Raw genomic sequence first — 26144 nt, 5'->3', positions numbered from 1 at the left:
CCAACAGTGTAAAAGCATTCCTATTTCTCCACATCCTCTCTAGCATTTTCCGTTTCCTGACTTTTTAATGATTGCCATCCTAACTGGTGTGAGATGGTATCTCACTGTGGTTTTGATTTGCATTTCTCTGATGACCAGTGATGATGAGCATTTTTTCACATGTCTGTTGGCTGCATAAGTGTCTTCTTTCGTAAATTGTCTGTTCATATCCTTTGCCCACTTTTTGATGGGGTTGTTTGTTTTTTTCTTGTAAATGTGTTTAAAGTTATTTGTAGATTCTGGATATTACCCCTTTTCTCTTGTAAATTTGTTTAAGTTCTTTGTAGATTCTAGATATCAGTCAGATGGGTAGACTGCAAAAATTTTCTCCCATTCTGTAGGCTGCCTGTTCACTCTGATGGTAGTTTCTTTTGCCTTGCAGAAGCTCTTTAGTTTAATTAGATCCCATTTGTCTATTTTGGCTTTTGTTGCCATTGATTTTGGTATTTTAGTCATGAAGCCCTTGCCCATGCCTATGTCCTGAATGGTATTACCTAGGTTATCTTCTAGGGTTTTTATGGTTTTTGGTCCAACATTTATGTCTTTAATCCATCTTGAATTAATTTTTGTATAAGGTGTAAGGAAGGGATCCAGTTTCAGCTTTCTACATATGGCTAGCCAGTTTTCCCAACACCATTTAGCAAATAGGGAGTCCTTTTCCCATTTCTTGTTTTTATCTGGTTTGTCAAAGATCAGATTGTTGTAGATGTGTGGTATTATTTCTGAGGCCTCTGTTCGGTTCCATTGGTCTATATCTCTGTTATGGTACCAGTACCATGCTGTTTTGGTTACTGTAGTCTTGTAATATAGTTTGAAGTCAGGTGGCATGATGCCACCAGCTTTGTTCTTTTGGCTTAGGACTGTCTTGGCTATATGAGCTCTTTTTTGGTTCCATATGAACTTTGAATTAGTTTTTTCCAATTCTGTGAAGAAAGTCATTGGTAGCTTGATGGGGATGGCATTAAATCTATAAATTACCTTGGACAATATGGCCATTTTCACAGTATTGATTCTTCCTATCCATGAGCATGGAATGTTCTTCCATTTGTTTGTGTCCTCTTTTATTTCATTGAGCAGTGGTTTGTAGTTCTCCTTGAAGAGGTCCTTCACATCCCTTGTAAGTTGAATTCCTAGGTATTTATTCTCTTGGTAGCTATTGTGAATGGAAGTTCATTCATGATTTGGGTCTCTGTCTGTTATTTGTGTATAGGAATGCTTGTGATTTTTGCACGTTGATTTTGTATCCTGAGACTTTGCTGAAGTTGCTTATCAGCTTAAGGAGATTTTGGGCTGAGACGATGGGGTTTTCTAAATAGACAATCATGTCATCTGCAAACAGGGACAATTTGACTTCCTCTTTTTCTAATTGAATACCCTTTATTTCCTTCTCTTGACTGATTTCCCTGGCCAGAACTTCCAACACTATGTGGAATAGGAGCGGTGAGAGAGGGCATCCTTGTCTTGTGTCAGTTTTTAAAGGAAATACTTCCAGTTTTTGCCCATTCAGTATGATATTGGCTGTGGATTTGTCATAAAGAGCTCTTATTATTTTGAGATACATTTCATCAATACCTAGTTTATTGTGAGTTTTTAGCATGAAGGGGTGTTGAATTTTGTTGAAATTTGCCTTTTCTGCACCTATTGAGATAATCATGTGGTTTTGTAGTTGGTTCTGTTTATGTGATAGATTATGTTTATTTATTTGCGTATGTTGAACCAGCCTAGCATCCCAGGGATGAAGATAACTTGATCGTAGTGAATAAGCTTTTTGATGTGCTGCTGGATTCGGTTTGCCAGTAGTTTACTGAAGATTTTTGCATCGATGTTCATCAGAGGTATGGTCCAAAATTCTCTTTTTTCATTGTGTCTCTGCCAGGCTTTGGTATCGGGATGATGTTGGCCTCATAAAACGAATTAGGGAGGATTCCCTCTTTTTCTATCTATTGGAATAGTTTCAGAAGGAATGGTACCAGCTCCTCTTTGTACCTCTGGTAGAATTCGGCTGTGAATCCATCTGGCCTGGACTTTTTTTGGTAGGTAGGCTATTAATTGTTGCCTCAATTTCAGAGCCTGTTATTGGTATAATCAGAGATTCAACTTCTTCCTGGTTTAGTCTTGGGAGGGTGTATGTGTCCAGGAATTTATCCATTTCTTCTAGATTTTCTAGTTTATTTGCATAGAGGTGTTTATAGTATTGTCTGATGGTAGTTTGTGTTTCTGTGGGATCAGTGGTGATATCCCCTTTATCATTTTTTATTGTGTCTCTTTGATTCTTCTTTCTTTTCTTTTTTATTAGTCTTGCTAGCAATGTATCAATTTGTTGATCTTTTCAAAAAACTAGCTCCTGGATTCATTGGTTTTTTTTGAAAGGTTTTTTGTGTCTCTATCTCCTTTAGTTTGGCTCCGATCTTAGTTATTTCTTGCCTTCTGCTAGCTTTTGAATTTGTTTGCTCTTGCTTCTCTAGTTCCTTTAATTGGGATGTTAGGGTGTTGATTTTAGATCTTTCCAGCTTTCTCTTGTGGGCAGTTAGTGCTATAAATTTACCTCTACACACTGCTTTAAATGTGTCCCAGAGATTCTGATGTTGTGTCTTTGTTCTCATTGGTTTCAAAGGACATATTTATTTCCGCCTTCATGTCTTTATTTACCCAGTAGTCATTCAGGAGCAGGTTGTTCAGTTTCCATGTAGTTGTGTAGTTTTGAGTGAGTTTATGAGTCCTGAGATCGAATTTGATTGCACTGTGGTCTGAGAGACAGTTTGTTGTGATTTCTCTTGTTTTACATTTGCTGAGGAGTGCTTTACTTCCAATTGCATAGTCAATTTTAGAATAAGTGCAATGTGGTGCTGAGAAGAATATATATTCTGATGATTTTGGGTGGAGAGTTCTGTAGATGTCTATTAGGTCTGCTAGGTGCAGAGTTGAGTTCAAGTCCTGGATATCCTTGTTAACCTTCTGTCTCGTTGATCTGTCTAATATTTACAGTGGGGTGTTAAAGTCTCCCATTATTAATATGTGGGAGTCTAATTCTCTTTGTAGGTCTCTAAGAACTTGCTTTATGAATCTGGGTGCTCCTGTATTGGGTGCATATATATTTAGGATAGTTAGTTTTTCTTTTTTCATTGATCCCTTTACCATTATGTAATGCCCTTCTTTGTCTTTTTTGATCTTGGTTGTTTTAAAGTGTGCTTTATCAGAGACTAGGATTGCAACCCCTACTTTTTTTTCCTTTCCGTTTGCTTAGTAAATATTCCTCCGTGACTTATTTTGAGACTATGTGTGTCTCCGCACATGAGATGGGTTTCCTGAATACAGCGCATTGATGGGTCTTGATTCTATCCAATCTGTCAGTCTGTGTCTTTTAATTGGGGCATTTGGTCCATTTGCATTTAAAGTTAATATTGTTATGTGTGAATTTGATCCTGTCATTATGATGTTAGCTGGTTATTTTGCCCATTAATTGATGCAGTTTCTTCATAGCAATTGGCATTTGCAATTTGGCATGTTTTTACAGTGGCTGGTACTGCTTGTTCCTTTCTATGTTTAGTGCTTCCTTCAGGAGCTCTTGTAAGGCAGGCCTGGTGGTGAGAAAATCTCTCAGCTTTTGCTTGTCTGTAAAGGATTTTATTTCTCCTTCACTTACAAAGCTTAGTTTGGCTGGATATGAGATTCTGGGTTGAAAATTATTTTCTTTAAGAATGTTGAATATTGGCCCCCACTCTCTTCTGGCTTGCGGGGTTTCTGCCAAGAGATCCGCTGTTAGTCTGATGGGCTTCCCTTTGTGGGTAGCCTGACCTTTCTCTCTGGCTGCCCTTAACATTTTTTCCTTCATTTCAACCTTGATGAATCTGACAATTATGTCTTGGGGTAGCTCTTCTCAAGAGGTATCTTTGTGGTGGTCTCTGTATTTCCTCAATTTGAATGTTGGCATGCCTTGCTAGGTTGGGGAAGTCCTCCTGTGTAATATCCTGAAGAGTGTTTTCCAACTTGGTTCCATTCTCCCTGTCACTTTCAGGCACACCAATCAAACGTAGTTTTGGCTTTCTCCCATGGTTCCATATTTCTTGGAGGCTTTGTTCATTTCTTTTTACTCTTTTTTCTCTAAACTTGTCTTCTTACTTTATTTCATTAATATGATCTTCGATCATTGATACCCTTCTTCCACGTGATCGAATTGGCTACTGAAGCTTGTGCATGCATCACAAAGTTCTCATGTCATGGTTTTCAGCTCCATCAGGCCATTTAAGGTTTTCTCTACACTGTTTATTCTAGCTAGCCATTCATCTAACCTTTTTTCAAGGGTTTTAGCTTCCCTGTGATAGGTTAGAACATGCTCCTTTAGCTTGAAGAAGTTTGTTATTATCGACCTTCTGAAGCCTACTTCTGTCAATTCATCAAAGTCATTCTCCATTCAGCTTTGTTCCATTGCTGGTGAGGAGCTGCAATTCTTTGGAGGAGACGAAGTGCTCTGGCTGTTAGAATTTACAGCTTTTCTGCTCTGGTTTCTCCCCATCTTTGTGGTTTTATCTACCTTTGGTCTTTGATGTTGGTGACCTACAGATGGGGTTTTGGTGTGGATGTCCTCTTTGTTGATGTTGATGCTATTCCTTTATGTTTGTTAGTTTTTCTTCTAACAGTCAGGACCCTCAGCTGCAGGTCTGTTGGAGTTTGCTGGAGGTCCATTACAGACCCTGTTTGCCTGGGTATCACCAGTGGAGGCTGCAGAACAGCAAATGTTGCAGAACAGGAAATATTGCTGCCTGGCCTTTCCTCTGGAAGCTTCATCCCAGAGGGGCAGCTGCCTATATGAGGTGACTGTTGGCCACCTCTGGGAGGTGTCTCCCAGTTAGGCTACTTGGGGATCAGGGACCAACTTGAGGAGGCAGTCTCTCTGTTCTCAGAGGTCAAACACCATGCCGGGAGAACCACTACTCTCTTTAGAGCTGTCAGGCAGGGACATTTAAGTCTGCAGAAGTTTCTGCTGCCTATTGTTCAGCTAGACCCTGCCCACAGAAGTGGAGTCTATAGAGGCAGTAGGTCTTGCTGAGCTGCAGTGGGCTCTGCCCAGTTCAAGCTTCCTGGCCACTTAGTTTACCTACTCAAGCCTCAGCAGTGGTGGATGCCTCTCCTCCTGCCAGGTTGCGGCCTTGCAGGTCAATCTCAGACTGCTGTGCTAGCAGTGAGCAAGGCTCTGTGGGCATTGAACCCACAGACCCAGGCATGGGAGAAAATCTTCTGGTCTGCCAGTTGCTAAGACTGTGGGAAAAGTGCAGTATTTGTGCGGAAGTGTCCTGATTTTCCAGGTACAATCTGTCTCGGCTTCTGTTGGCTATGAAAGGGAAATCCTCCAACCCCTTGTGCCTCCCGGGTGAGGCAACACCCCACCCTGCTTCGGCTCACCCTCTGTGGGCTGCACCCACTGTCCAACCAGTCTTAGTGAGATGAAACAGGTACCTCAGTTGGAAATGCAGAAATCACCCATCTTCTGAGTCAATCACACTGGGAGCTGCAGACCAGAGCTGTTCCTATTCAGCCATCTTGTAATGGGATCAATGCCTATTCAGCCATCTTGTAATGGGATCAATATTGCTGTTTCAACTATTTTTTTTTTTAAATTGGGATGGAGCTTTGTTGCCTAGGCTGGAGTGCAGTGGCACTGGTGTGAACTTAGTTCAGTACAACCTCCACCTCCTGGTTTGAGGTGATTCTCCTGCCTCAACCTCCCAAGTTGCTGGAATTACAGGTGCCTGCCATCATGTGCAGCTAATTTTTGTATTTTAAGTAGAGGTGGGGTTTTGCCGTGTTGGCCAGGCTGTTCTCAAACTCCTGACCTCAGGTGATCTGCCCACCTTGGCCTCCCCAAATGCTGGAATTAAAGGCTTGAGCCATTGCATCTGGTCTTAGCTCATATTTCATTGTGAGAATCATCCATGTTAATATATAGATATTTAGTTTATTCATTTTTTAATGTTGTATACTATTTCACTCTATACATATACCAGAATTCATTATCAGTTCTCTCGTTGATGCACACACACATGTTTTCCTGTTTTTGGCTCTTCCAATCAATGCTTAAGTGAAAATTCTTGTCATTTTTTTTTTTTTTTGGCATGTTTGTGAGAATTCTTAAGGATATATACTTAGGAATGAAATTTTTGGGTTATAAGTTATCTAAATAGGAAGAATACTGGAATAATCTAGGTGATAAGTACCTGGGTCATCTAGTAGATCTAGATAATGGGGAAGAACAAAACATTAGTAAGAAATATTGGATAACACTTGAGGATTCACAAGATGCAGGGAGAGATAAAGAAGTAAGATTTAAGAGTGACACTGAGGTTATATGGCAAGGAATGGCTCAGGAAAATAATGCTACCTCAGACAGAAATGAGAATTTATTGTAGGGGCAAAAAGGTTCCTCACCCATTGCAAGGGTCATGCCTGATACTCCCATAACAAAAAACAGTCTAGCAAGTGAAAAGCATAACAAATTCATTTTACAAAGTTTTGTATGACATGGGAGCCTTCAGAAATGAAGGCCCCAAATGCCAGGGAAAACTGTGTTTTGTCTGATGAAAGCTATTATCTAGTGATAATAAAACTGGGGTGAACTTAGCAAAGCCTGTTTGTTTAGATTTCTTTTGGCCTTTCTGTGTGGCATTCCTTTTCCCTGGGTATGGGGTAGGATCTTTCTGGAATGAAGGTCTTATGACCCACTTTCAGGGGAGATAGAGTGACCTCCAGGTTTTGTGGCTTTCTTTGGGGGAGTAGAATTGCAGTTTCTATGACCTGCCTTGGGAAAGAGGATTTCTGGTTTCTATGTTTCACTTTGGAGGAGAGGCGAGGAGACAGGGCAGAATGACCTTGCTTCTGAGACCCTCCAATCGTCTTCAGTTCACAGTACTCAGTATGTTAAGGCACCATACTTCAGGGTATTGTGTACTGAGCCCTGATATAATGGAAAAGTGCTTACCTGAGGAAATATATTTAAGGTATATCTGTGGGATGGTGATGAGAATTGCAATTTAGACAATTTAGATTTCCAGCAAATTATTTAATATTTTAAATGAAATCTTGAGAGAAACAAATAGTATCAGAGATGTAAATTACATGTTGTTTTCATGGATATTATGGTTGAGACAATTTAAAAGGATGGGCCCTAAATAAAAGAAGGTTGGCAGAACAATAAAGGGTCAAGAGAGGAGTGCCAGTAGAGTTCTGGGGCAGACAACATTATTGCCCACTATTATTCAAATCGGTTTCCTCCTAGGAGAATCCTCACCCATTGCCATGTGACTTCATGGGCCTCCTGTGGGAGGAGTATGCTTCCCACCCTCATAGATTTTGGGTTTGGATGCAAGATATAATTTGGCTAATTAAAGGCACGAGAGCAAAGGTGAGGAATGAAATATCTAAACAGAAATGTGGGAGCTGCTTCTTTAGCTTAGATCCCAGAGAAAAAGACACAAGGGCAGGGCCCCAGCTTTCAGCAGAGCTACAACCAACCTGCAGTCTAGTCAAGCAAATTTGCAAGGAGTTAAGAATTGAGTGATTAAAGTTAACATCGATTATGGCCTACTTGTTTAAGAATTCTAGTGGTAAAACAAAGAAGTGAGAAGTGTGGTAAAAACTTCCAAAGCTCACCTATATCCAATTCTCTTCTTTTTCCCTAGAGGGAATCCTTGACCATCGAGGTGCTTTTGTCAGTAAAATGTCTGCAAATGTGACAGGTATCAGTGTTGGGCAGAGCTTGTGTGCAAATCTCCATCCTTCTATTCCCCTTTTGTGCTAGCCATAGAAGATGTATGCATTAGATATGCAATTATAGTATGGTTGTATAAAGAATATAAAAGGTACAATTATACATCTAATGCATACATCCTCCCTTAGCTATGGAGGATGTATGCATTAGATGGGATTTTGAGTTGCTACATAGAGATACTTGTTCTGGAGAGTCACCTGCTCTGTGGTACACCTAATATGAGCACTAAATGAAGCCTTGTTGTTTCCTCTGAGATGGTGATGTTATTGCAGCAAAGCCTAGCATAGCTTGACCAGATGGCATGTTATGTTGAAGCATCAACAGGATTCAATGAAACTAAGATTGCTTGAGGATAAAAATGAAAGCCCCTAAAGAAAAGGAAGAGATGTCAGAAGGAGTAAACAAATGAAGTAAGATAGCAGAAGAAAGGAGATGGGATAGAAAAGTAGACTAATAGGAAAGATGAAAGTCATCTCTTCCTCAAGGTTATGAGTGAATTCTCATGGTATAGGGCAATCTATTTATTTTGGTGAGGCTTGTTAATTTTCCTAAAGAGTTGAGCTAAGAAGATGAAAATTTTACCAAAAGGAACATTTTTCCTTAAAAATAACAAGATTCTCATTGAAGGTGAAGGAGAATTTGTTGCTTATAGAGCATATCACAGAAAAGGTGACATAGGCCTCGAGGACAATTGGATCCATGGCCTGTGATGTTGTCAGGGCCCTGTCTCTACCTCTGTGTCACTTCTCAGCTTTTCTCACACATTGAGTTCATTTTTCCTTAATACAGACAAGGTATTTTCCCGCATATGACAGGAAACATGGCTACTTGCAGCCCTGAACTCATTGCCCAGCAATTCTGCCATCAGAGGGGAAAAATATGATTTCTGCTCCTTTAATCCAGAAATGTCCTGAAGCAGAAATCTGCATGGTTATGCATCTATCCCAGGCCAGTCTCAGTTGTCAGACAGTTGGACAACGTAGGGAAAAAAATTTCTTACCTATTGCAGAAGCTGTAATGCTCATGGCTAAGACTGGTGTAATAAAAGGTAGATTAACAAGAGAAGAGCATACACATTTATTTGTTGTACATTGCATGGGAAACTTCAGAAAAGAAGACCCAAAGAAACAGAGAAAACTGTTAGTTTTTATTAGAGGACAAAAGCATTAGCTCTAGTGGTAATAAATTGGCAGGGATATAGGAAGGCCTTTCCAGTTTCTTCTTGGTATCTCTGTGTCTTCAGAGATAAGGACCTTACTTTCCTTCAGGTACAGGGTGGGCACCTGTCACAAGAGGGTGTTCAGGGGAGAAGGGAGAGAGAAAGTCAGAAAGTGACGTTTCTGGGTTTTATGGCCTGTTTCAGGAAGGAAGGATGAGAGGACATTGATAGTGGCCTTTCTGCTTCTGCTGTTTTCTCAATATCAAGGGTGCCATATTTTGGGGTAGAATTTCGTGCACCTCATCATTAATATTATTGGCTCAGCGTGGTTCACATACTCACTTTAATGCTGAAGAGAACAAAATCTATTGCCAGAAGAGATGGTATAGGTCCTAGGCAGGGAAATACAATGATTGCTACAGGAATATTAAAGTAATCAGTGTAGTAGAGTTCTCTACATTTTGCAATACAGCTTGATTGCTGAATGGATGGTCATCAATCAGACAGCCCCAAATTCTACATTTTGAAATATTTATTCAAATATCATATAATCAGAAACATTGACTTCAGTTAACAAAATGGCTGAAACTTATTGACCAACAATGACAGGAAATAACAGGGATAGTGGGAAAGAGTGGCCAGTCAAGTACTTAATAGTATAGCTATCTTCATGTCTTAGCTAGAATAATGTTATCTTTTTTTTTTTTTTTCTTGAGAGGGAGTCTCGCTCTGCTGCCCAGGCTGGAGTGCAGTGGCCGGATCTCGGCTCACAGCAAGCTCCGCCTCCCGGGTTCACACCATTCTCCTGGCTCAGCCTCCCGAGTAGCTGGGACTACAGGCGCCTGCAACCTCTCCTGGCTAGTTTTTTTGTATTTTTTAGTAGAGACGGGGTTTCACCGTGTTAGCCAGGATGGTCTCGATCTCCTGACCTCGTGATCCACCCGTCTCGGCCTCCCAAAGTGCTGGGATTACAGGCTTGAGCCACCGCGCCTGGCCGCTAGAATAATGTTATCTATATGATATAATGTCAGAAACACTTGGCAAGGCCTTGTTGCAAAGTTTGTCCTCAAACAGCATCTTTCTGAAGCCTTCATAAACTCTTTGAGGAAGTCACCGTAACCCCTTAAAATGACACAAATACCCTGAAGATGAGAGATAGGACATAACATCTGTTGAATATCTACTGGATACATTATCAGTGTTATTGCTATTACTCCTGAGAGGTAAATAATACACATGCTCATTTAGTAGATGAATCTGAAGACGAGAAGTTTCCTAACTTCCCCAAGTTTAAACAGAGTCCAAACCAAGTTTAGCTAATCCAAGATTGAAAGCCAGGTCTGTCTGCATATAAAATTCTTTCCAGCCTGTTTTGAGTTACTAACATTTCATTATTAACTAATTCATCAGTGTTTTTTTGTTTGTTTGTTTTTTGTTTTTGTTTTTTTGAGACAGAGTTTCGCTCTTGTTGCCCAGGCTGGAGTGCAATGGTGTGATCTCAGCTCACTGCAACCTCTGCCCCCCGCGTTCATGCCATTCGTCTGCCTCAGCCTCCTGAGTAGCTGGGATTACAGGCATATACCACCACACCCAGCTACTTTTGTATTTTTAGCAGACAGGGTTTCTCTATGTTGGTCAGGCTGTTCTGGAACTCCTGACTTCAGGTGATCTGCCTGCCTTAACCTCCCAAAGTGCTGGGAGTACAGGTGTGAGCCACCATACCTGGCCTCGTCAGATATTTTAAAATATTATGCAAATTTCTTTTGGAATAACTTAGGTAAACAAATATCAATCTTTCCCTAAGTCATTTGATTCCCCCGGCCTTGGATCAGCTGAGACGAAATGTAAATGTGGGATTTTTAAATGATACACGTTGCCAGGGAAAGGGATTCTAGGAAAAGGGGTGTAGATAAATTGTGCCTTACCATGCTAATGCTTGTGGCAGTTCTCAGTTAAGTGGTATCCAGGTGGGCTACTGATGCCAGCTGGGTTATTGTGAAGGAACAGTGGGGGTTAGAGAGAACCTGGGGCTACCTAAAGAAAAGTGAGCCTCTGAGAAGCCAGTTAAGAGGGGAGGACCTTTAGCTAGTCTATTGGAGGAGACATTTAGTGAAAGAACCAAGAGGAGAGAGAGCTCATCATAGAGATGCTAGGCAAACTCAGAGATTGGAGGCTGAGCTTAGTAGTGCCATTTAGGAGGCTGCATCTCCAGGACAGAGAAAAATCTATTCAAATTTTCTCTGGGCAGATTCTGGGAAGTACCAGCTAAAGATGGAATTTGGGAACCTGGGAATAAATCTGAGATGGCACAGAAAGAAGAGATCTGGTGGCCCACAGAGGGGAGATTGATGATTTCTTTGGTTCAAAAGGGATCTAAAGGAAACAGCCTGACTGAGCACAAAGTATAGTGTCCTTGAGTAGGAGCCTACTGCTGGGAAGCAAATATCATGAAATAGCCTGGTTTGTGTTGAAATGAATGCCAAGATAAATTAGAAACATGACACCATCCACCTAAGGCATATAATCTCTATATGGTTAACACAGAGATCCTAACTCAATGCTGTAAACATAATTTATGCACCTGAGCTGATTATACTTTCGAACACTGCTGGGAAGGACGGAAGCTGTGAATCTCATGGTTGTTGTCTTCAGAGGAGTAATCTGCACACCATGACTTCAACATTTCTGTGATCCAAAATGCCAACCGAGCCATGTTGAGGAAAACCTCTGTTGAGTTTGTTATATAACAAATAAATTTTGCAGGGAGGAAACTAGACAGATGTCTTTAGACTGTAGTTAGTGCCCTGGGAGGGAATGCAGACTTCCCTGACATCCTACAGAAAGGGACCTTGGTCAATCCAGTGCAATAGGAGGGTATTGTTTTGCCTGGATAGAAGGATAAATGCAAAGAGAAAAACGAATTTAAAAAGAGGATTAAAGGACATAATATTCTCCAGGGTTTGACTTGGTAAGAAGTTCCACAGGGTCAGCACAGGTCACGTAGCTGTGAATATTTTCTTGGCCATGGCTATAAGATGACTCTTCAAATACTATAGTTCATATGAGGCCCATCAGAGTAAAACCATGACTATTAAAATGAGGGGAGAGAAAGGCACAAGTGAGGAAGAATTTAAAAGGAAAGAACAGGTACAGCACGGCCCAGGGTCAGACTATTTCCTTAGAGCAGACAAAGAAACTTATGCAAAATTTATGATGGACTTAGATCTAGGACAGTGCATGCTTTGAAACTCCAATCTATTTAAATGATGATAAATGTCACAGCTGTCCTCCTTTATGGAATGATTTGCCCAGTAGAAGAGAAAGATTTCAAACTGTCTTTTCCAAAGAGGGGATAAAAATCACTTAAAATTGGTCATTCAGACTGTCTCATGAGTCTTTTGAGCTGCAGGAAGTTATATTCCTTTAAAGAGAACCTACAAATACATGATTATATAAGTATAAATTAATGGTCCATTTAGTCCTGGTTTTGGTTATAGTTAAAATAGGATATTCTCTTATTATGCCAACCACAAAAGTTTAGGGGTAAACTCTCTAATTTGTATTTCAATAACCCATCATTTAGTTGTCCCTTTGTTAGTTTAGTAAAATGACTTGGAACCCAGCAGTCATACCTTATTCTATTTCACATGGTATTGAAATTCACAACTTGTATAAAGAAATACATTGCTTCAATTGTCTGGACACTCTCAAGAATGAAGGCTCACACCCCTAGCATCTAGTGAGCAGCTAGATAGTTCACCCTTCTACAAAGTTCAATATTATATTTTTGCCCACTTGAGCTTCCTCCTTTAGACCGACTGTTGTTGGCGTGAAGGCAAAACAAAGAAGCATGTCTAAAAGAGACCTCAGGAAGTGTTGTTCCCTGTTCAACTGTGGCTATTTATGTATTGCTCCCAGGTGGATGTAACCAGAAGATTTAGTTCTTTAGATTACATATGCGTCATTCCAAGTGGTAAGAACAGACATGTTTTCACATAAAAAAGCAAAGAACAAAATAATATGCATTTTAATACTGGCGTCTGTATGAAACTTTATATGTACACATATATTTATGAATGCACAGAAAGGCTCTGGAAACACATTCAAGGAACTGATAAAGAGCTGTGCTATTTGGGAGGCCAATTGGTGGCTAGAGGAAAAGGCAGGGATGGGGAGAAATTTACTTTTCACCATGAACACTTTTATAACCAATACATGTGCATGTATTGTCTATCAAAATGATAACCAACCAAGAAGCAATGAGAAGAAAACAAAGTGGCGGGATTGACTTTTCTGGGACATTGGGGTTCCTATAGTTGGCTGATACAGAATTTGATTATTGAAGCCTTTGAAGTATTAATACTTCTTTCCTGCACTTTGGTGAGATTGGTGACCCATCATGTGCCTAGTTACTATTTTGTTCTCTTTATATCTGAGGGCCATTGGAAAAGGAAGGCATACTAAATTCTTCTTATAATACCCAAAGTCTGTAGATCAAGAGTTTTCTGTCAAACTACAAAGATGCTCACACCACAGAAGCCCTATTAGCATGTAGGCATAAGTACAGAGTATGATTGATGCATGCTGTACAGTGGCAGGGAATTTAACTTTTCCTCAGTTGACAGGATTTGGGATAATCCTAGTGAAGGAAAGGGAAAAGGAGCTTAAAAACATAAAACAAGAGTACAGATCTGGCAGGGGGCAGGGGCTTGGAGAAACCTTAGAGTTATAGGGCTGTATTTTTTAGACATATTTTGGTTACAAGTGACAAAAATACTATTCGAATTATTCTGGGCAAAAAGTGAACTTTATTAGGACACTGAAGGGCATCCCCACATTCTGAGAAAGTAAGGGTACATCAGGGCCTGAGGCACAATATTGTTGAGAATCTCTCTCAAATCCGGTCTCTTCTCTCAATTTCTCACTGCATTCCTACTTTATTCTTTCAGATCTGCTTCACTGACATGGCAGAGAACATGGCTCCACACAGAGGACTCATTTTTGCAGCTTCCGCACCAGAGAGAGCCACCTTTTTACCTGGGTTCTGAGTTGAAATATCCTAGGAGAGAACTCTGATCGGCCTGGCTTGGGTCACATGCCCGTCCTTGAATGGATCATGTGTGATCAGTTATAAGTGTACTCTCTTTAGTAACTTCCCCTGAAACCTTAGATTTGGTGTGGGGTAAGACTTCCAAAAACAAAACAAAATAAAACGAAAGAATACTATTTCTGGAAAAAAGAATCTGAGCAACAGATTAACAATATAAAAGCAGCACAAGTAGCAAAGAGTTAATAAGCTGTAATTCCAGGAGGACTCCCTTATCATCTCATAATTCCTTGGACTACCTCCGATAGTTAAGAATCTTAGTAATAACACTCCGAGAAAGGCAACTTCTTAAACTCACTTGAGTTTAAATGACTGATAGACCATCTCTTTTCTGAGATCAGAACCTTTTGTGTGCAGAGGGAGGAAGAAATAGAATGCAGAAGGCAGACTTAGAGTGTCTGGAGGAAGTAGGAGGTAGGAATTCTATGCCACTGCCACTCCTTTTTCTTTTCCCCATACCAATTTCCCCCTGTCAAGCTGTATCAATACCACCAATAGGGCCATAGAGGTTGTGTATCTCCATCACTCACATTATACCCTGTAGAGTTCTAGAGTGTTTTATAACTTCATTGTGTTGAGTTGGCAAACTAAAGTCTATAGGCCAAATCTAGCCTGCTACCTGTTATTATAAATAATGTTTTATTGGAACATAGCCACGCTCTTTTTTTTTTTAACCTATTGTCTATGGCTACTTTCATGCTACAATGACAGATATTGGTAGTTATGACAGATACCATATGGTTCACTAAACCTAAAACACTTATTATGTGGCCCTTTACAGGAAACATTTGCTAATCTGTGGACTGGAACCTATACTAAATAGAAGTTTTTCATTGATCTGGGAAACACAATCCTTCACAGTATTAGTAATTTTATTACAAATAAAATTATCTGCAAGTAAACAAAAGATGGCAATGATTCTGTTGGGATCATGAACAATTGAAGATCATGGAAGGATGCTGAGAGATTATGGAGCCCAGTTCTTGTCTTTACAAGAAGGGAAACTGAGGCCCAGGAAAACTAATGACCTTGTTCAAAGTCACATATCAAGTCCGATTTAAGTCTTGACTGATGTTCTTCCAGGACAACGTTTGCAACAGCCCCACATTCTCTTCTGTGTGTACTTTATCATTTTTAAAATGAATTTTCCTCTGTTTTCAAGTTTTTAACTTGCACGAGTCCTCCAGTCGCTAGTATTGGTGTGTTCACCTTGATTTTAAGCACTTCATTATTGTGACTGTACCACAGTATCCATAATACGCTCATATTAATTATTCTCAACTTACCCACTCTTTCTCTTCTTTTTCTTAATAACTCCATATGCCCTTTCCCTATGTGACGAGTTCTTTATGAATGGCAGTTTCGGATTGGCTGCTGGGTATTCCCTGTACTTTTTCTTTATTGAGCCATCCCCTACCAGATGTTCTCACATTGTTCTTTCATTCCAGAAAGTCACCTTGGTTGATGTTGATACCAGGATGCCTGGGCTTTTGAGGGATAAAGTTTAGAGTACAGTAATTAAGCAACATTGTCCAGTGATTATGTCTTTTCTGCACCAGCAACCTTGATGTGGGCATTCACTGTCTCCTCCCTCATTTTGCCCAAACAAACACTCAGCTGAAATACATGGGCTGAGTTTGCCCCCAGGTACCTGGCAATTTAGGATATCAGAGATTCTGTATAAATCAGAAAGGGAAAGGCTAGCAGTGGAGTATTTTGGCAGGGCAGCGTATCCTAGCACAGGAAAGGATGCAATAGTATGAGCAAGATATCTGTTCAAATGCAAGCAGAAGGCTTTCGGGGAGTCACGTTAGCTTACAACATGAAATAACACACAAATAACAATAGATTAGAAGTCTGGAGACCTAGATTTTGTGTAATTAATTTGCTGTGTGACCTTAGGTGAGCTGGTTAGTCTCTGTGGACTTAAGTTTCCTTATCTATAAAATGAGAAGGTTGAGCAAAAATAAATTCAATGCACCTTCTAGTTAGTGACTATATTTTCTCAGCCCCAAATTAGGACATATGCTCTGACAAGTGCAATTACACTTATGGGGACAATGAGACAGGAGATTTGAAATACGGATTATCCTAGAAAATGTGGGACATATGGCTGCTATATTTCTAGTTATAAAATTCTTTGAGATTTAAGGCCCTCTTATTGCTTTTGTGTATTTAAGAACTTTCTAAAATTTATGGGTTGTTAATGATGCTGGCCACAAATTCTATTAATTTTTATGTCTCATAGTTTCTCAGCCTTTACATTGTCACTATATTCTTTGCATTCCAAAGCAAATTCCTTTATGCTCTATTCACTCATTCAAAAAATACTTAAAATTCCTCTTATATGCTCCACTAGGATAGCTGGATACAGTTATCCCAGTTGTTCCACGCACTAGGTGTCCAGACCATTGGACGAGGGGAGGTAAAATGTGGTCCACACTCTGCCCACCAAGCCCAGGCCAAGTTCACCTTGAGGAAGTGGCATAATAACACCATTTGCGCTAGTGGTCTTCCTGTGTTAGGCACTGGACATGTAATAGGGCTACAAGATAAACACAAACTCTACCTTCTTAAAAATAATAGTTAAGTGGGAAAACTAGATATTAAATAAGTAATTATAGAAAATTGGTAAGTACTTTGTACTGAGAGAGATGAACAAATTATTAAGAGAACACATGTGAAGGAACAAGTAATTCTTATTGGGCAGAAGGTGCAGGTAGGGAATAGAGAAAGGAAAAAAGTTTCAGGGGGAGTTATTATTTGGTATCTTCTTGGCATATCACTTGATCCCAAGAAGAAGGAGAACTGGTACAGATTAATTATGTTCAGGTATATTTATTAGAACAGGTTTTCTAGAGGATGGGGCTTTGGTTTCCGGTATAAAAAAATTAAACCTGTAGTAAATTAAATAGCCCTATTTCTCTTCTTCCATAGGTCATGGAGACAAGTCAGGTCCTGCAGCCTTCCTGCTTAAGAAAAGCGATCTTTCACCCTAAGTCTTACTCTTCCTTTTCCCTTGGACTTTTAGAAAGGCATCTAGAAATTAGAATGAAGTCTCACCAAAAAGTTCGTTACTGTGTCCAGGGGAAATAATTGAGTTCAAGGCAGTCCTTCTCAAGTTAGCTAACACAGGGCTTCAGCTTGGGGTTCAAACTCAAAACCAAGTTATAAACTGTTCTTTTGCTTGACCTTAACTTATGTAGTAATAGTTCCCTTAGCAACCGTGCAAAGTAATAGATGACTAATAAGAGCAGAACTCTAGGCTTCAGGAACCTATCCTCCTGTTACTAATAGTTACATTTAAGCTGTATTTTAAAGGATGAGGGATGAGAAGGAGTTTGCCTGGCAAACAAGTGGAAGGATATTATATGTGAAGGGAACAATATGTGCAATTACTTGAATTAGTAAATGATATTACATATTTGGGAAACAGGAACAAGGGATGGGCTGAACAGCTAGATTGAGAACATAAAGAGCCACACTGCTCAAGTAGAAAGTGTAGATTTTATCCTGTGGGCAATTGACAGAGCTAATGGAAGTTAGCAAGTGACAGAATGCTATCTTTAGATCTCTTACAGTGTGATGGGCAGATTGGAATACAGAAAAGACTAGAAACCAGTTAGAGGTAGAGGGTCTTGAACAGGGCAACAGAATGAGAGTAGTGAGAAGAAATCTGATTCAAGAGACAGGACATTTTGGATGTGACCAGGAGGAAAAGGAGACAACATGGATGTTAGGATGCTGCATGCTGATATCAACAATATTGGGTGTGAGGGGTAAATGTGGTTGGTGAAAGTGGGAGTTGGGGATGAGGGATAATGGTTACATAAAAGGATTTAGAAATACTTCTGTGGGAGGTTGATTTGATTATCTGAGGTAGAGCAGGGTGAGATTTGATGGACAATTGCTGTTTGATGTAAAAACAAAGAACCATTCTGCTTTGCCTCTCAGTTCAACTGTTCCCATCTATTCCTCTAATGAAAACTGTATAAGCATGCATTTGTAGTGGAGAAATACTGCTAGGTAGACAGGGTCAGGGACTAGCACTGCAGAGAATGTGTTATAGTCAGACCAACAAAGCTCTGCTACTAGAGACAATTTGCTAGGATGTGCAAATAGTTTACTCATATAGATACCTAGTAACAGAGCTTGACCCAAAGCAGGGAAAGAGGTGTTAGACTATCAAATTTAAAAATATAATAATTGTATTGTTTCAGGCACTTGATGCACATTAATTTTATTTAATCCTTACAATAACACCATGAAGGGAATATTATTTTCCTTGTTTTATAGAGAAGGAAACTGGAACACAGAGATACAGAGTAACTTACCTAAGGACTATTATTACTATGTGGCAGAGTAATTACAAAACCAGGTCTCCCTGGTTCCTTGCTCTCTTCAGCATATGATACGTCCTCTTTTGCCTACTTAAGAGTGAAGACAATTAGCAGCATCATTTGCATTTAAATAATATATTTGCTAAGCACAACTGATTCTTATCTATTTGTTAATGAATTGCTGGATTCTATAAAACCTTTGTGGCTTCCAGGACCTTTTTTTCTTCACTCTTTCCCCAGTTAGTTTTTTCTTTCACAAAGTCTAGGACACGTTAAGGTGGTTTCAATTCTGGTGAAATTCTGGTGAAATCAATTTACCCACGGTAGGTATTTGTCAACTTTTCAGGCTCAACTCAAGATACACCTTTTGCTTTTTTGGCTGCTGAAATTTTAACATCAATATCCTATTATTTAGGGTCATGCTTCACCTCATTGGCATATAGTTAGTAGGTGCTTAATAAATACTTGCTGACTAAAAAGGAAGTAATGTGCTTTCAGCTCCTGGGCTTATACAATTTTGCCCCAAAATGTATTCAAATGATCTCTCATCTTCTATGCTTTCTCTCCACTATTGCTGCTATATTCACCAATATCCAAAACTGAGTATGAATAAAATCAATTATATTCATTTCTCTCCTAAACAGTCATCCTTTGTTATCCCCCTCTTGGTTACTGGTATCATCCAGTAACCAGGATAATGCCTAGCTAATCCATTTCATTTCCAATTCCTCCTCTTCTTCCTCAAGAGATTCTACCATGGATATATTGCTTGAATCAAATCCCCTCTTTTCACTACCGTCATACTTATTAAAAGACGTCTCTGTCATCACTTGACGAGTGATTGCAGTAGCTTCCTAGTTGGTCTTTCTTCATCCAATATATTCCCTCTTCAATAGATTTGGCACAGAGTTGGTTCTATCTTCCCCTGCTTAAAAATCTTGAATATTTGACTCCTGTACATGATGTTCAAAGGCCTCCACAATATGGCACCTGCTGACCTTTCTAGTCTCACCTTGGTCGCCTCCCTTCGCAACCTGTACAACAGCCACACTAGCCACTCTTCTGCCCCCTTAATGTCCCCATCACTTTCCTACCTCTGAACCCGTGCTCATGTGTACAGATCTTTCTCCTTAGCACAAGAGTCACAAGTGGGACATGCATGATTCTACTGTCCCACTTGGGTCCAAGGGTGAGACTGCTAATGAGTCAGAGCATCACAGCACGGTACCCCAGCAGGCCTGGACTTAGCCTCAGACTCCTCAGACAACGGATCCCAATTCTCTCACAATGAACAGAAACTGGCATTAAGTTTATCTGGCCCTTGTAGGGCTTTTACCTTTTACTAACTACCAAATCCAAATCATCTGTCAAGATGCAGGTGAAATGGCATCTCTGCCATGACACCATCCCTATATTCCTGCTTAAATTAATTGTGTTCCCCTGGATCTTCTCTTGACCTTTACTATATGGATTTTATTTGTTTGTTTGTTGTGGTTTTTGATTTGTGTAGTAATTATTTATGTATAAATTGATCCTCTATTAGAATCTATGTGTCCTGAGGGTGAAGTTGATGTCAGATTTACATTTGAGTGTTCTACAGCTCTAACTACAGTGTGTGGGATTAATGTTTGCCAAATGAAGCGGCTTCTCACACATTGTGCCTTTATTAAGGTCATACGCAAGAGTGCTTTATTATCTGTACTATAATTTACTCTCCTCGAGAGAAGGGATCAAGCCTGTTCATCTCTGAATCACCCACAGCCCTGAGAACTTAGTAAGTTGTTATTGGTAGTTCTGTGAATAGCTTCCCTTATTCTCTGTCAACAGTCATATTGTGTTCACTTAATATCCTTCAACTGGCAGATTTCTGTAAAATATTCTGTTTCTTGGGCTTATTACTTCTGATTGACCTTCCCTTCAAATTAGGGCAAACTATCAAGGATTTACTGAATTCAAAACCTTGAAAGTAGCACCTCAGCAAGAAGTCAGCAGAGAGGAAAGCAGCAGCATGGTAGGGATTGGAGAGAATGCAAAGGGGTGACTGTCTCAGAGGGGAGCGACATAAAAAGGAAAGAGAGAGATGAGGAAAGGAAAGGGCAAAGAGAAAGGCAACCCTGACAGGAGGCAAGGAGACAGAGAGAAGGAGGAGGTGGGGAATATCGAATGAGAGGGGCAGACAGGACAGAAGAAAACAAAACTGGAACTTGATAACATATGCCACTACTGAAAACAAATTTGGCTGCCCAAAATAAGAACTTCTATGAGGTTTAAAAAAATGTTGGTATAATTTTTTTTCCAGTATGAGGATGATGAAATGGCAGTAAAAGCAATTTTATTATTTTAACCTACAATAGAATATGAGTGAGAAAACAGAGAGGTTTTAAAGAGAAATGAAAATGAAAAGGTCACAACAAGAGAGGAGAAAGAAAGAGTAAATAGCAGGAAGGGGCAAGGAGAGTAAATGAATATACTGGGAAATGTAGGAGAGAGCAAGGGAAGGGAGCTGCCTGCCGGTGGGAAGACAATAAATTAACATGTTTGTTTCAATACAGGGGCTCCTTTGTGAAGTGGAGAGCTCACATCTGCCTTTGATCAGCCACATGGCAGCCTGGGATCAGATCAGAAAGCAAATGAGATGATAAAGTGGATGAAACCACAGTGAGTTTCATATCCAGGAGGGAGTGAGGAAGTCAGAGAACAAGGGAAGTAGAGAGGGCTGCCTCATCAGGCCAAAAGCCTGCCTGAGTTTTATGCCAAGGAGGGGAGGGCCTGGCAGTGGTCCCATTGCCCTCTGTGGCCTTCAGAAGTACAGCACGGCAGTGGCACCAGTGTGCAGAATGCTTCAGGAAGACTCTTGGGCTCGCATTTAGTAGAGATGGAGTTTCACCATGTTGGCCAGGCTGGTTTCCAACTCCTGATCTCAGGAGATCCACCCACCTTGGCCTCCCAAAGCGTTGAGATTACAGGTGTGAGACACCGCTCCCAGCCCTCAAAGTTGTATTTCTTCTTCCAAGGAGGATGCTTGTTGTTTGAACCGTCCCATTCCTTTTAGTTGTATGCACAGTCTGGAGGTGAGGCTCACCATTTCATCCGATTTTAAAGTCAGCTGGGTGAAGAAAGTCAGGAGAGTTCAGTGTGCAGAGAGCCGCATCTTGGGAAATAGAAGGAAGCTCCAACAGAAATCATAGACACTGTTCCTATCTCAATGATTGTTTAATTTAATGGGGGTATTTAAAGTGCACATGAATAAAAGACGTAAATGCACAGAGGAATCAAGATATAAGCACATTCAAATGAACATCAAAGAGAACTTAGCATGGGCCATGCACTGGCTTACATTATCAAAGAGGTTAGAGTCCTGAGGGAACTGGAAGGCTGGGAGAAGTGGAATAACCTTCTCCAAGCCTTTAGCGCTACGATTGGGGTAGAAGCAGGATTACAGTCTAGATTTTCCTACTGTCTGCCTGCATTTCTGAGTATGATTCTATGAAGAGAATAGAAAAACAACAAATCTAATTCAGAAAACAAACATAAGAAGACCGGGGGGGAAAGTGTTTATCAATCATCTCAGTGTAAGAGCCACAGATTATTCCTCTGCAGGTTAAGTGTTGCACCTGATTTTAGTTTTAAGCTCTGAAAGTCACAAAGAGTCAGGAGGATGGAAGCCAGGCACAGAGTGTAGGGGCGCTCTGTAAGATTCCATGCCAAATGGTTCCAAGGACAGCTCAGAATATCATTCTGTGGGACATTAGTGATTAGTGTGTCCTACGCACGAGATAGGAGAGACTATCTTTAGAGGAAGGCAGTGAACTGGTAAAAGACAAACCAACCTATAGTCATAAAGCTTTATGATGGCGATGGGAAAGAACTCTGGCCAACCTCATGTGATGTCACTGTGCCATTCAATGACCAGAAATAAAGTGAAACAAACCCAGTGAAACACTAGAGCAGCCTCTGTTCTAAGTAACATTTACTGTGTGAATTGTGAAAGGTAATAAAATGAAATAAACAATGGAAATTGGGATGGGTAGGTGATTGCAGAGAACTCTCTGTATGTGAATATGAAAGGGGTGTTAAAGGGAATTGGGAAAAGGAGTCTTGGAAGAAGGAAAATCCAGAGAGGCAATGATTATGGGAGAAAGAATAGCCAGGTTGCACTTCATAGACAGTATTGCTCCAAGTAGAAAACCATGATAAATGTGATTATTGAGGAAAGGGACTTTAGCCCACCATTCTTGGAAGCTCTAGCAGAACCGGAAACTCAGCAGTGAAGTTCCAAATGTAGTCATGGAGCAGGAATTGAGTCCTGGTTCTTAGAGGAAAATCAGAGATACAGGACAGGTGGAGTGAAGGGATGGGAGAATTTTAGGGTCCAAATGCAAATAAAGGCTCAATAAGTAACTGGGCTTGAACATTCTTTTGTAGAATGAATATCTAGTTTTCTCACTACTTTTTTTTTTTTTTTTGTAATAAAAGAGGAGAAATCGTGCTTAAAGAACAAAGCCAGGGTCTCAAGATATTATAAATCAAATTTAATACATCAGCCATTTAAAATTGCACATGAAGTAAAAGTGTTTTTTAAAATAAAAATGACAAACATTAGGCAAATATGTTGTTCTCATGTCAGTGAAGACATTTCTCTCCAACTTCCAGGGTGGACCAGTGTTGAGGGGTGTGAGTTCTGAAATTAGAAAACCTGAGCCTAAATTCAGATTGTTTTTCTGATTGACTGATGATTAGAAAGCTACTTAACCACTTTAAATCTACATACCTTATCTGTAACATGTAGATAGTAAATATGAACCTCATTGTATTATTGTGATAATTATATAAAATAATTCATTTGCTAGTATTGTTTCAGCCTATAGTAAAATAATTAAAAGTATTAAGTATTTTTATCATTATTCTAATCTGGTGTTGGCTCAACATGCAGCTCTTTTTAATTATTGTCTTGGATTCCATATTTAGATGTTTCATGGAAATATCTGAAGAAATGTTTTGTAAAGTTTGTTGTATAGTAATAAACATAAACTTGTGTTTGACAACTCCTCAAAGAGCAATTTATTTCAAAATGGGTTGCCAAATAAAAATATATACTTGAACACATTTACATTGTGTAATTCAGTGATCAACCATAGTTAAATGTGTAACAGCCCCATATTTTAACCTACTAGAAATCAAATATTAATGAAGACCAAACCGTCTACCCCATCTAGTTAGGCCATGTTCCATATTTAAAAACTGCATACCTGATAAACTTATACACTTTTCAGAATGACCTTGAAAACACGGAAGCTTGAACTGAATGTGCTTTTCAAAATAAATGGACTCAAATGCAGGTTTGGGCATCTGTGTCACTCTGCTTTAGGGATCAACACGCAGGCCGGTCAATTGATCCTCTACCATCTCTTATTTTTGATCCTTCTGCCATTATTTAAATCTAGCCAGAGCTCCTCTCCAGTTCTAAATCTTTACTCTCAGCAGCAAATTGCCCTTTCAGCACTTGGTCTATTATATTATTTGTGACTGCTTTGGGACTTTTAGGGATAAAGTTTTTAATCCTTGTAGCATCACATGTTTGTTTTTTCAGAGAGATTTATTTTTTGCTTAAGTTTGTGGGTTTCCTGCTGATGTCGGGTTGAGCATTCATACATATTCAGCACTTTGTCCCTATTCCAGTTGGTACCAAGAGTCCTGGGTGTTTGCACTTTCCATTATGATGGCTATTGTGATCAGGATCACTGACATCAGCACATTATGCACTGATGCTTCATGGTCATTCATTCAGAATCAGGCACAGGCTATCGCTGTGGGAAAGACCCAGACACATAGGCTATAGTCCCTGTTTTAAAAGATACTATAGCTTAACTGAAGAAATAGGACACATAAATGTCAAAATTTAAGTAACAGCCCAAGATATTACAAGCATTTTGGGGCTGAGTTTGCAAGGCCCACATATGTGGAAAAACTTCTTTCAGGCTTATCATTCGCAGAGCTGATACTGGATAGTAGTGTCAACTATGTAAGCTACATAACTGAGGCAGGATCGAGTGACGATAGTTTCTCTCCTTCTGACTGAGAAACATAAAGCTAGTCCTTTGGTGTGTGCATAGTATATTTCTGAGAATATATTTAGAGATCTGATGAGCAGAAGTACTACATATCTCACGGTTGATCTTTGGTTCTCAGAGGGTTGCAAAATATTATAAAATTGTTAATATTACCTTGTCCTCTAGGCATAATTTTCATGGAAATATTTTCAGTATTTTGTACAAAAAAACCCACACACTTTTCTTCTTTCGTTGGCTTTACTCTCCACTGATGACATTTAATCTAATGAGCATCCAATTGAAACTAAAGAGACATTGCTTTCAACATATCTTATGATTTATATATTTGTCTCAGTATTTTAATTAATTTTATGAGAATAAAGATTATGTGCATTTTTGAATAAAGATTCAATATGTATATTGAAAAAAGATTCAATATGAGTATTTTCATATTTTCCATGCATTTTTGTAAATTGCACATTTTTAAACCCCTTTTCAGGTAACATCAGGAAGCATACTATGTAAGACAGATACAAAGGGGAGCTGCTGTATGGGTGAGTATGAGTTGGGGGTACCTGGAACTCTGGTGCTAGGATGCCTTCTCTGTTCTTCACCTTAATGATGACTCCCAAGAAACCTAGACCTTTGTGGAATGGAGTACAAGTATTAGAATATGTCATTGCAGTTGTTTCCAAACTTTATTTTGTAGACATAGACATGACACTGCCGAAACAGGACTGTTGGTGGATAAGCATCACTTCTATGTTGATGTTTTAAAATGCTTATTTCTCAACTAATTTAGAAAAGTCCATAATTAATATACAAAGAGGATTAAAAGTCAATATAAAGTTTTAAAGTACATGTGGCCAACATAATTTTATTTTTTTCCTATTAGAAAGTATCATTAGAATAGTATAAATTTCAGTAAGCACTGATCTGATCATCTCCATTTGCATATTACCTTACAGAAGGCCGGATATGTTATGAGAGAAACAGAAATGCCACCCTTACGTATCATTGATTGTCATTGCTCTGATTTTAATTATTCTTTATTTCTATTTTCATTCTATTTGTGAGTATATTTTTTAGACTCATGCTGGAACTTCTATGATTCTCTTAATCTTGGTTCTTCTTGGACTTTGCATGTGCTGAATCATGCTTATGCTAAGAAAAAAGGGTTTAAAAATTTGCTATGTTTTGCAACAATATAGGCCTAAATGCTTATCACAGTTTCTCTTGGTGTTCATCATGGAGAAGACAGTGTTATGTGTTACAAAACACATAACATAAAATTGACCATCTTAAAGTAAACTCTTCAGTAACATTTTGTACATTCACAATGTTATCCAACCACCACAGCTATCTAGTGTCAAAACATTTTCATGACCCCCAAAAGAAATCTTGTATTCATTAAGCAGTTGCTTCCCATATTCTTCTCCCTCTGGTCTCCGGTAACCACCAATCTGCTTTCTCTTTCTATGAATTTACCTATTCTAGATAATTCATATATATGACATTCTACAATGTGTGGTCTTTCATGATTGGCTTTTTATTTACTTCAAATATTTTTGAGGTTCATCCATGTTGTAGCATGTATCAGTATTTCATTTCTTATAAATGAATAGTATTTGATTGTATGTATATGCCACAATTTGTTTATCTGTTTGTCCACTGATGAATATTTGGG

At 39.4% G+C, this 26144-nt stretch overlaps 1 long non-coding RNA gene across 3 annotated transcripts in view; it reads left to right on the top strand.

The window, feature by feature from the left end:
- Nucleotides 1–21244, top strand: part of LOC110742185 — a 75619-nt gene extending 54375 nt beyond the window's left edge. For all 3 annotated transcript variants that reach the window (XR_002519614.2, XR_002519613.2, XR_002519615.2), the window contains one exon: nucleotides 13910–21244. This is a non-coding gene — a long non-coding RNA (uncharacterized LOC110742185). The remainder of the gene's footprint in view (nucleotides 1–13909) is intronic.
- The last annotated feature ends 4900 nt before the right edge of the window (nucleotides 21245–26144 follow it).

The sequence above is a fragment of the Papio anubis genome, chromosome 2 (genome assembly GCF_008728515.1).
Source record: "Papio anubis isolate 15944 chromosome 2, Panubis1.0, whole genome shotgun sequence".
Classification (NCBI taxonomy): Eukaryota; Metazoa; Chordata; class Mammalia; order Primates; family Cercopithecidae; genus Papio; species Papio anubis.
This window is presented reverse-complemented; position numbering and strand designations above follow the sequence as displayed.